The sequence below is a fragment of the Suncus etruscus genome, chromosome 5 (genome assembly GCF_024139225.1).
Source record: "Suncus etruscus isolate mSunEtr1 chromosome 5, mSunEtr1.pri.cur, whole genome shotgun sequence".
NCBI classification, from domain to species: domain Eukaryota; kingdom Metazoa; phylum Chordata; class Mammalia; order Eulipotyphla; family Soricidae; genus Suncus; species Suncus etruscus.
Genome location: NC_064852.1, coordinates 144362159 through 144373208, shown reverse-complemented (window position 1 = coordinate 144373208; position 11050 = coordinate 144362159). Strand labels below are relative to the sequence as shown.

The 11050-nt window shown below is 36.1% G+C and overlaps 1 non-coding gene across 1 annotated transcript; it reads right to left on the bottom strand.

The window, feature by feature from the left end:
- Positions 1–295: 295 nt before the first annotated feature.
- On the bottom strand, positions 296–428 carry LOC126010092 (small nucleolar RNA SNORA51). The gene has a single exon (XR_007496229.1). It is a non-coding gene; the product is annotated as a small nucleolar RNA SNORA51 (small nucleolar RNA).
- Positions 429–11050: the final 10622 nt, after the last annotated feature.

Below are 11050 nucleotides of genomic sequence, written 5' to 3'. Positions count from 1 at the left end.
GGCAAGGAGCGATTTCTGAGCACATAGCCAGGAGTAACCCCTGACAGTCACCTGGTGTGCCCCCCCCCAAAAAAAAGAAAGAAAAGGAAGAAGCAGGCATGAAACCAGTTATTACAAATGCTTGATACAAACAAAAGGTATACAACTGACTCTGGTTCTTCAGAGACAAAGAAAAGAAATGAAAAGACTCTGAAATAGGATTTTCAGGTTTTACAAAATGATACTAATACTATTCCTCAGCCTGGAAATATAAAGAATTTTATTCCATTAGTTTTATAGTGGAGGAATAATTATTTTTTGTCCCCCAATTCACAAAACAAACCAGGCAAAGGCCCTGTGTTGAAGTGTATATGGGGTGCATTTACTGTACCTCCTCTTTCTATACCGTCAGTGTAAAGAACACAGTCTGTGGTAAGAATTGGGAGGCCTTATCTTTTCCTTTCCTTTTTTTTATTTTTTAATATATATAATCCTTCACCAGTGCAACATTCCCATGAACAATATCCCAAGTGTCCTTCCTCCCCACCCTACACCGGCCTGTACTCTAGACTGGCTTTCTACTTCCCTCATTTAGTCACATTTTATTATGATAGTTCTCAGTGTAATTATTTCTGTGCTAAACGATCCCTGTGGTGAGCTTCATGTCTGGAGCTGGAATCTCCAGTCCTCTATTTTGTCTCTGAGAATCATTACACAAATGTTTTTCATTTTTCTCAAAACCCATAAATGAGGGAGACCATTCTGTGTTTATCTCTCTCTCTCTCTCTCTCTGACTTATTTCACTCAGCATAATAGATTCCATATACATCTATGTATAGGATAATTTTATGACTTCATCTCTTCTGATGGCTGCATAATATTCCACTCTGTATTTGCACCATAGTTTCTTTAACCATTCATCTATTGAGGGGCATATAGGCTGTTTCCAGAGTCTGGCTATTGTAAATAACGCTGCCTTGAATATAGGTGTGAGAAAGGGATTTTTGTATTGTATTTTTGTGTTCCTAGGATATATCCCTAGGAGTTGTATAGCTGGATCATATGGGAGCTCAACTTCCAGCTTTTGGAGAAATCTCCATATCGCTTTCCACAAATGTTGAACCAGACGGCATTCCCACCAGCAGTAAATAAGAGTTCCTTTTTCTCCACATCTCAGCCAGCACTGCTGTTCTCATTCTTTGTGATGTGTGCCAATCTCTGTGGCATGAGATGGTACCTCATAGTTGTTTTGATTTGCATCTCTTTGATGATTAGTGATGTGGAGCATTTTTTCATGTGCCTTTTAGCCATTTGTAAGCCATTTGGAGGAATAATTAAATTAAAAAACCTCTATCTTTGTCAGCAAATTTCATAGTTTTCTTCCTTTTGATTCTGTTTATTGCATCCAATGAGATTAGTCTGCTAGCCCATTCCTAAATATACATAAGGTATAAACTTCATACAGGCTAATCTATAGAAAAAAAATCTAATCCTGAACTGTCACTTCTTAGATTCTTGTTTGTTGCTTTCAAGGATTCATCCTGGCTCTGTACTCAGGCATCACTCCTGATGGTACTTGGTTGACCATGGATGGTACAAAGGATAGAACCTGGGTCATCTAATGCAACACTAGTGCCTTACCTGCTGTACTACTTCTTGGTCCAATCACTTATATTTTAAAGTATAAAAAGTTGACCAGATATTTATTTAAAAAAATTGAACACAACTTTCTGCTGCCTACAAGAGATATATACTTGATCAGTCAAGATAACAACACAGCTCAAAGGCTGTAAACAAAATAAAAAACTAAAAAACAATCTTGCAAAAAATTTCTACAATTTTGCAAATACAACAATTTGGGAATTTATCCCAACTTATACACATTCTACATTTTAGAAATTGGCTGTTATTCATACTCCAACCTCCAAGTAACTTGATTATTAAGAACTGGCTTTAAAAACCAAACCCACGAAATACTAAAGGAATTGTAAATCATTCTCCAATGGTCAACCACCAGGACACTTTAATTTAGAAATAACCAAGAGACTTTCCAATTATTGGAGTCTCAATGTCTTAACCCACACAAGACAGAAAAAGCGCAACCAAAGTCAGTTTTTCATTTGAGGGAAAATTTCTTATAAATCATCTAAGTAACAGATACAAAACTGAGTCCTTCCTGATAGAGATGAGAGGAGAGCAGATGATGTAAACAGGCTGAAGGAACATCTTCTAGGTAATCAAAATACCAGGTTTTCTTTTATATCCCTGAATAGTTTCCAAATTTCTTTTGAGGTAGTTATGTCTATCTTCTGCATGATTTCTCATGTACATTAGTCTATTAATACCATGTGTGTTTTGGATTTTGTTGCTGTTTTTATAATTCATACTAATTGGATGAAAAATGAGAGCATGAAGTAGAGCATGAGGGGGTCTTGACTCTTTTTTTCTGTAACCCTACACATTAAGTAGACTTGCCTCATGCTGATTCCTATAGCACTTTATATGAGGCCCTGACTGGCAATTATTCTTTGTCCTTTCCTGGTAATTGCCAGATATACTTATGAATTGGAGAAATGGGAGAAGGGGAGCTTACAAATTGCAGATCAAGAGTTTCAATGACATGATATTTCAGTTCTGCCTGACAAAATACAAGCCCCAAACAAAAGCTCAGCAAGTGAGTAATTAGGGTATTATTTTCATAATTTTGAATCTCTTCCATTACTCTTTACATGTTTTCCTCAACATACCCCTTGATTGAATTACTTATCTTGTTTTAATGATCAGTTTTATGTGTGATTTATGAACTCAATATGAACACAGGATACCAAGTATAATTTACAATATATCTACTTGAAAAATGGACTTCTTTTAGGACTTTTATTAAATTATTTCATATAGTAATTGCTTCTAGACAAGAGAAGTTGAGGATTTGAAAAGGATAAAAGGAGATGAATTCTTAATAAAATTATATAATTTAATAAACACAGCTATGCAGTTTTAATCTATTATCACAAAAATACAATTTTTATTAAAATATTTTGCCTTTTTAAACAATTTGTCAATTTTTGCCTAAATATGAATTTTATAACACAAGCTTATAAAGAAATAAAGATAAACATATAAAATTTTTAGGCATTAGGTTAGGAAGAAAACAAAATAAAAGCTCAATCTTAATATTTTGCTATCAATTTGCTTTTCTTTCATGTGAAGTTTAGAAATAGTTATAAGCAAGTTTTTATTTCCAAAGTCTATCTTAGGTATCTATCTTTTTTAAGTTCCTAGATAGCTATCTCACATTTATACTATTTGAAGCATGTTAAAACTATTTCAATTATGTTTTTTTCTCAAATGATTTTCCCTAGTGACAACTGAAACTCAAGAGTTTTTCCAGGACTAGGGTCATTGGTGACATTTCCATAAATCACACACTAGCTCCACGCAGATTATCTTGAAGTGATAGAGAAAAGACTCACTCTGAGAAGCTTAATGTGCAAAGGTTAAAATAACCCTATTGTATTTATCTTTCACTCTGCATTTAGTTTTAGTAAGACTAAATTTTGTCATCAACAACTATTATGCACTCACATGCTCTAAAGAAATTTTTAATAAAGCATATTATAAATCTGGGATGGGTGTAATGCAAGAGAGATACAAATGTGATCCAACTGTATAGAAATGATGGGGGTCTCTATTACTCTACCACATCTGTTTGCCACATGCTCATAAATCACATCAATGTTTTGGACATTTCTCCTAGCACCTTCCTGTCACTCTGTTTTTATAGTTTATAATTTTATCCCTCCTCTTTCCATGCATTAATTCCTCGTCATTCTACTTCAGAGAGAGACATTTTACTGAGTATGAAGTCAAGTAACTGCAGCTATTGGCTGTGATTTTTGTCCAAGGGCCCTCCAATCTTTTCAGATAAGGTTGCTTTAAGCAAAAGTAGTACAGAACTAATTGTTTACTCTAAAAGAACATAAATAATGAAGACACACGTGGTTACCCTCCTAAAATAAAAGATGACTGCATTTGAGTAGGAAGCTCTAAAATGTGCCAAATTTTAAAAAGGTACTTTTCCCTCAGTCATAAACACTATTCTCAATAACAGCAAGCACACTACTATTGAAATGGTTTCCATTTTGAAGTAATGCTGATATGTGCCAGAACATCACTGTAGGACCTGTAGAAATTGGTTACCAGGAATTTGCCATCCATGATAAAATATTGACATGTATGGACAGAACAACTGGATTCAGTTTCTTCAAAGACCTTATGATATGTTTATGTGTTTAATGACTCTTTTCATGGGGCCAGATAAATAGTGTAGTGGGTAGGGGGCTAGCAAGCAGTGAACTAGGTTCAATCTCTGGCATCCCACATAGTCATCAATTTAGTACCCAGAATCCACCAGGAGTGATCCCTGAGCTCAGTCAAAGCTAGGAGTAAGCTCAGCTGAGTGTAACCCAGTTACAAAGCAAAAGTAATGAATTTATTAAATATGAAAAAGATGAAAAAAATTCAAGATATTATGGAAACTGAAGATACATGGTATAATGCAGATAAGCACAAGATAGTTGGTATTTGTGAGTATTTTTAGCTGTTTTTATCACCTAATCCTAAGCCATTCGTCAAATATGTATTAATATTGAATTATCACAACCAAAAATACATGTGTATATATAAAAACTAAAAATGAAAATAGCATGTTGCAGGGAATGACTGAAACCAATCAGAGCAGTGAATAGAACTTAAGACAAATGAGCTATGAGACTGCAAGACCTGCATATTTTGCTGCTGAATTTTAACTTAATACTCTTAAGTTCTCTACTCGAGAACTGAACAAAATATAAACACTGAGCTGGCAGGTTTGAGTATATGGGAAATGTCGGGACATTTACAAAAGAAAACAGTCTATAATAGATACATTAAAGTTCTTTTCACTAGAATTTGGAAAAGAAAAAAAGAATGAAGAAAAAAAGAAAAAGAAAGGAAGGAAGGAAGAATGGAACGAAGGAAAGGAAGGAAGGAAGGAAGGAAGGAAGAAAGAAAGAAAGAAAGAAAGAAAGAAAGAAAGAAAGAAAGAAAGAAAGAAAGAAAGAAAGAAAGAAAGAAAGAAAGAAAGAAAGAAAGAAAGAAAGAAAGAAAGAAAGAAAGAAAGAAAGAAAAGAAAAGAAAGAAAGAAGAAGAAAAAAAGAAAGAAAGAAAGAAAGAAAGAAAGAAAGAAAGAAAGAAAGAAAGAAAGAAAAAGAAAGAAAGAAAGAAGAAAGAGAGAAAGAAAGAAAGAAGAAAGAGAGAGAAAGAAAGAAAGAAAGAAAGAAAGAAAGAAAGAAAGAAAGAAAGAAAGAAAGAAAGAAAGAAAGAAAGAAAGAAAGAAAGAAAGAAAGAAAGGAAGGAAGGAAGAAAGGAAGGAAGAAAGAAAGAAAGAAAAAGAAAGAGAAAGGAAGGAAGAAAGAAAGAAGAAAGAAAAGAAAAAAGTAAAAGGTTTATGGGGCCAGAGAGATAGCATGGAGGTAGGGCGTTTGCCTTGCACGCAGAAGGATGGTGGTTTGAATCCCAGCATCCTATATGGTCCCCTGAGCCTGTCTGGAGCAATTTCTGAGCATAGAGCCAGGAGTAACCCCTGAGTACTGCCGGGTGTGACACAAAAACCAAAAAGAAAAAGAAAGAAAAGAACAGGTTTATATCCATTTCATACAACATGAGTGAAAACATAATCATCTTGAAAGAAGCCAAACTGAAACTATGTGAAGACTATGGGTTTGAACCCATGGAGTAGGTGGTAAAAAAGACCAGCGCTATTTACAATAGCCAGACTCTGGAAACAACCAAGATGTACTTCAACAGATGAATGGCTAAAGAAACTGTGGTACATATACACAATGGAATATTATGCAGCCACCCGGAGACATGAAGTCACGAAATTTTCTGATATGTGGATGTAAAGGGAATCTATTATGCTGAGTGAAATAAGTTAGAGGGAGAGAGATAGACACAGCATAGTCTCATTGATATATGGATTTTAAGAAAAATTAAGGACATTATTGTAATAATCCCCAGAAACAATAGAGATGAGGGCCAAAAGGACCAGCTCACATAATGAAGCTCACCACAGAGTAGTGGTGCAGTTAGGGAAATAACACTAATAACTATCATGACAATATTTTTTTTTTGTTGTGGCCAAAGTGAATTACAAATCTTACACAGTGATATTTAAGGTACACAGTGACAATAAATGAGGGCCTTTCCACCACCAGTGTTGTCCTCCCTTTCATCCCTATTCCCAAGCATATATCTCTTATCTCCTTCCTTTATCCCCCAAAATGCTAGTGTAACTAAAAGCATATAGGTTAGCACTAATGTAAACCTTTTTTTTTTTTTTCAGTTTTAGATATTTTTACTAGTGGTTTCTTAAAGGTTTAGAGTCAAAGGAGCACTGTAAAAACAATGTTAGAGTGGCAATTGTCGTTTGCATGGGCCCACCAAAGTATGGGGGTCATGAAAAGGAAAAACGGGGGCCGGGCGGTGGCGCTAGAGGTAAGGTGCCTGCCTTGCCTGTGCTAGCCTAGGACGGACCGCGGTTCGATCCCCCGGCGTCCCATATGGTCCCCCAAGCCAGGAGTGATTTCTGAGCGCATAGCCAGGAGTAACCCCTGAGCGTCAAATGGATGTGGCCCAAAAACCAAAAAAAAAAAAAAAAAGAAAAGGAAAAACTTTGGCCTAAATTCAAGAGACCCTACCCCTGAAGTTTCCTGACATAAGACCATTTCTAGGCTCCAGGCAAATTAGTTTGTTCAATCCTGGTCATTGTCTATAGTGCCCATACAGTTATATTTTTCACAGTCTCTGTTGTTGGTATCATGTTTCTGTATTGAAGGTCCTGGAATCTGTATATCCTATATTGAAGTCAGGATGGTGCGGAGCATCCTCTAATTTCAATTCACAATTAAAGGGAAATGCAGAAAGCCCTATCTAATATGCAGGTCGTTGTTGTTGTTGTTGTTGTTTAAACCTTCTCAGTGTTAAGGGAAGACTCTTTGAGTAAATCAATGTCAGAGCAGCAGTAGGGTCTTTCCTGGTAGAGGATTGCTTCAAGGTGATGTCATAGACAAATTTGAGTGTTTCATAGATGGCTTCCCTGGTTCAGGGATGACTGGATAATGCCCAAAACCTCTGAGGCCTGTGCCAGGTCATCATGTCAATGTTCAGGGTGTAAGGTTCCATTGCACCACAAGATTTGTGTGTTCCTATATCTATTAGATAAGAATTTATTTGTATGTATAGTATTTTCCATTTTAATGTGCCCATGCAAACAAGGAATAATGCCACCTGCCATTATAAGCACATAAGGGGGCCACAAGAACAAGTCCAACAATCCTCGTGACTTGGTTCAAACATAAGCATTAAACTGAGGGACTCTTCCACCAAAATTCCTTATTGAACAGTTCACAAAGAGAAAAGAAGATAAAAAGTGGAAAAAATAAACAATCTAACTTAAGACTGTGGACACAATTGTCACTATTTAAGAAAATTTGTGTGTTCCCATCTCTATAAAATAAGAATGTGTTTGTATATAATTTCCCATTTTAATGTGCCTATGCAAAGGAAGAACAGTATCACATGGTGAGATTGGTGCCTATGGGTATGCTAGAACAAGTCCAACAATCCAGTTGACTTGGTTCTTATATAAATGTTAAATGGAGGGACACTTCTACAAACTTTCTTATTTAACAAATAATAAAGGGAAGGAAAGATAGAGAGGGACTCTTTCACCAAAATACCTTATTGAATGTTCACAAAGAGGAGAAAAGATAAAAAGTGGGGAAAATAAACAATCTAACTTAAGACAGTGGACTCAATTTTCACCGTTTATGGGAACTAATCAAAAACTTAGAATGGTAGCAAGCACAGTTACACAATAAAAGAAGGAAGAGGCCAAGAGGCTGAGAGTAAACAAGTAGGTAAAGAGTACTGGCCTCTTCCCAACCAGAGAGTCTATCCTCTCATTTTTATTTTGAAAATATATGGTATCCTCACCTGAACTGGTCTCTTCCTAACCTGAGAGTCCATCCTTCCATTTTTATTTTAAATATATATGGTTTTTGAAATGGAGACCAATGAGAAAAAAAATACCAGTGAATGTCATGATGTAATGTTCAGACATACACCAGTGCTGCATCAGCCTGCCATCCACCCCACGTGTCCCCCCTTAGTGTTGGGAGAGAGAGGGGGAAAGCCCGAGGACCACGATAGAGTCCACCTGGTCCAGCAACCAGGGAAGGCCTGGAGTAAGGGAGGAAATACGGAAACGGCTGGAGGCCTGCCAAGCCTCCCAGCACCCCTCAAGCTAGGGAGAATGCCTCCAGCATGGGGTGTCCCCTAACCCCATACCTGGGAAGAGCTGGCCTCCAGGATCAAGGCACTGGAAGCCAGCTATCTGCCTGGCCTCTTCCTCTGCCCCTCCCCCTAGAGTAGGGAGGGGGAAGCCTGCAGACCCCTAATAAAGTCCACCTGGAACCCACAGCAGGCCACCTGAGTGGCACTCAGGCCAGGCCTAGAGTCCAGGGGGAAATAGGGGAATGGCTGGAGGCCTGCCAAGCCTCCCAGCATCCCCCAAGCTAGGGAGAATGCCTATCATTACAATCTTAATGAGTGAGAGAAATAGAATGTCTGTCTCAAATATAGGCAAAGATTGGGAAGGAGAAGAGGGCATTGGTTGTGGGAATGTTGCACTGGTGAAGGGGGTGTGTTCTGTTTACGACTCAAACCCAGCTACAATCATGCTTGTATTCATGGTGCTTAAATAAAAATTTTGCATATTAAAAAATAAAATGCAAAGCAAAACAAACAAACAAACAAAGACAAAAATGAAGAGAAGTAAAAATGTTAAAGATAGGATAGTTCTTTAAGTACAGCCAGGAGTGATTCCTAAATGCAGAGCCAGGAGTAAGCCCTGAACATTGCATGGTGTGACACAAATACAAGAACAAGACAATAAAAAGGAAAATTTAAACTTCACAAATTAACTAGGGGAATTATACTTCCTTAATATGAATTTTCATTGTGGCTACAAAATACCATTCTGCATTTATAGATGGATGCATAATTTTTAGCAGGAGCCAAGATACCAAAACAACACATTTCTCACATTCATTATATTAAAATAATAATGATGAACAGTGCAGTGAGTTAAAATAATAACTTAAAAATATTTTAATTGAATGGAGGAAATAAATATATTTGAGAGATGACACCACTTTAATCATGGTGGAAGAAAAAAATTCAAATTTAAGAATATAGTAGCTTGTGCCAGATTGATGGCATAAGCAGTAGGGCATCTGCCTTGCACGCACTAACCTAGGATGGACCGAGGTTCAATCCCCCAGCATACCATATGGTCCCCCAAGCCAGAAGTGATTTCTGAGTGTATAGCCAGGAGTAACCCTGAGCATCACCTGGGGTGGCCCAAAACAAACAAAAAACAAGCAAAAACAAACAACAACAAAAAATAAAACAAAAATGAATATATTATCTAAACAGTAAACTTCATATATTTCCAAAGTGCTTTCACAATTCTTACAAATCCTATAAAACTATATCTAATATTTATAAAATTAAAACTTCTGTATCTGCTTAATTTAAGGACTTGTATTTGTTTCTTTATTTCCTTAGTAATTTTATGAGTTAAGTAATATTCTCCTTGATTTTTTCCCAATTATTTACCAGGTACCTTGTAGGTATGTAGTGGAGATATATTACAATATGTTTGTTGAAAAAGAGATGAAATCGATTTTCTAAAAAATAGATAACATTTAGGGAAGAAGCTGCTTCAGTTCAACATCCTTGCCCTTTTCATAGAATAGATCTATTATTCTCTTTAATCCTCTTTTTACCTCAACCAAATATAGATGAGACAGAGTTAAGAGTAAGATTTATTCAGAGATGTGTGATTTCATTTATTTCTTTTAAGTTAAAAGCCTTCGGGTGTTTTAGAGTAGATCTTTTTAACAGGAACATCAAATATTTCAAATTTGGAAGTATCAGAAACAAAATACATCTCCCTGTTATATAGCCATAAAACCTAGATATTGGCTCTTTATTTAAAAAAAAAGTACATATTTTAGAGTAGGCATCATGTTCAAGAATAGTGGGATACCTAGTTTATTTTCAACTAGCATTATATGTATAATGGAAAAATCAGTAAAAGCTGTATATTCAATGCTTATTTTTCTCTTCTCTCTCCTATTGCCTGATCCATCTATGCATTTCCCATTACATTGTTACAAAAGAGAACATAGCAAATCAGTATGTTATATTAATGTCCATTAAGCTAAATAAATACACCTCAATTTCAGAAGTGGCTTGTAAGTTCTACCTTAATATACTCATAAAACTCCTAACAACCACATGGTTTTGTTTCAACATCAGGTTGCTGAGTTTCCCCTGATACTTGCCAGACATAAAATTGGGACACCTCTTCACAAGTTCCTGAAAGTATCCTCTTGATACTAAGGAAGGTTCTCCAGATGTAGCATAGTAAAGATAATACCTTTCAAACCATAAATAAATGGCATTAACTTAGCTCACATCAGGAGGCAGTTGTCCTATAGAGAGGTCTTTTCACTCCAGCAAAATGCAAGAACTAGATAGGAAAAAATGGAAGAGACAGGCAGTAGTTGTTACTCTTTGTACAGAAGAATGTTTTCAGATCAGCTGAATATGAATTTATAAGAAGAAATCAGCTGAATATGAATTTATAAGAAGAACATTGGCATCTTCTTCAGAAGATATTGGCATTTTTCTACATGTTCAGAAAGGAGAGTCTGGGGACTTGTAGATAGAAGGATTTTACATGGCCTTTCATATGAAGAAGCTACAAATTATATATATTAAAAACTTTTTACCATAATAGTCATAGAGAAGCAGGAAATAAAACTCCATGTGTAATCTGGTTTTCTAGAAATAGTACTCAGAAAAACTTCAGTATATTTTCTTTGCTACTTTGTATGCCTATGGGCACAGCCAGGAATGATTCCTGAGCACAGAGCCAGGAGTATATTGTATCAAAAGA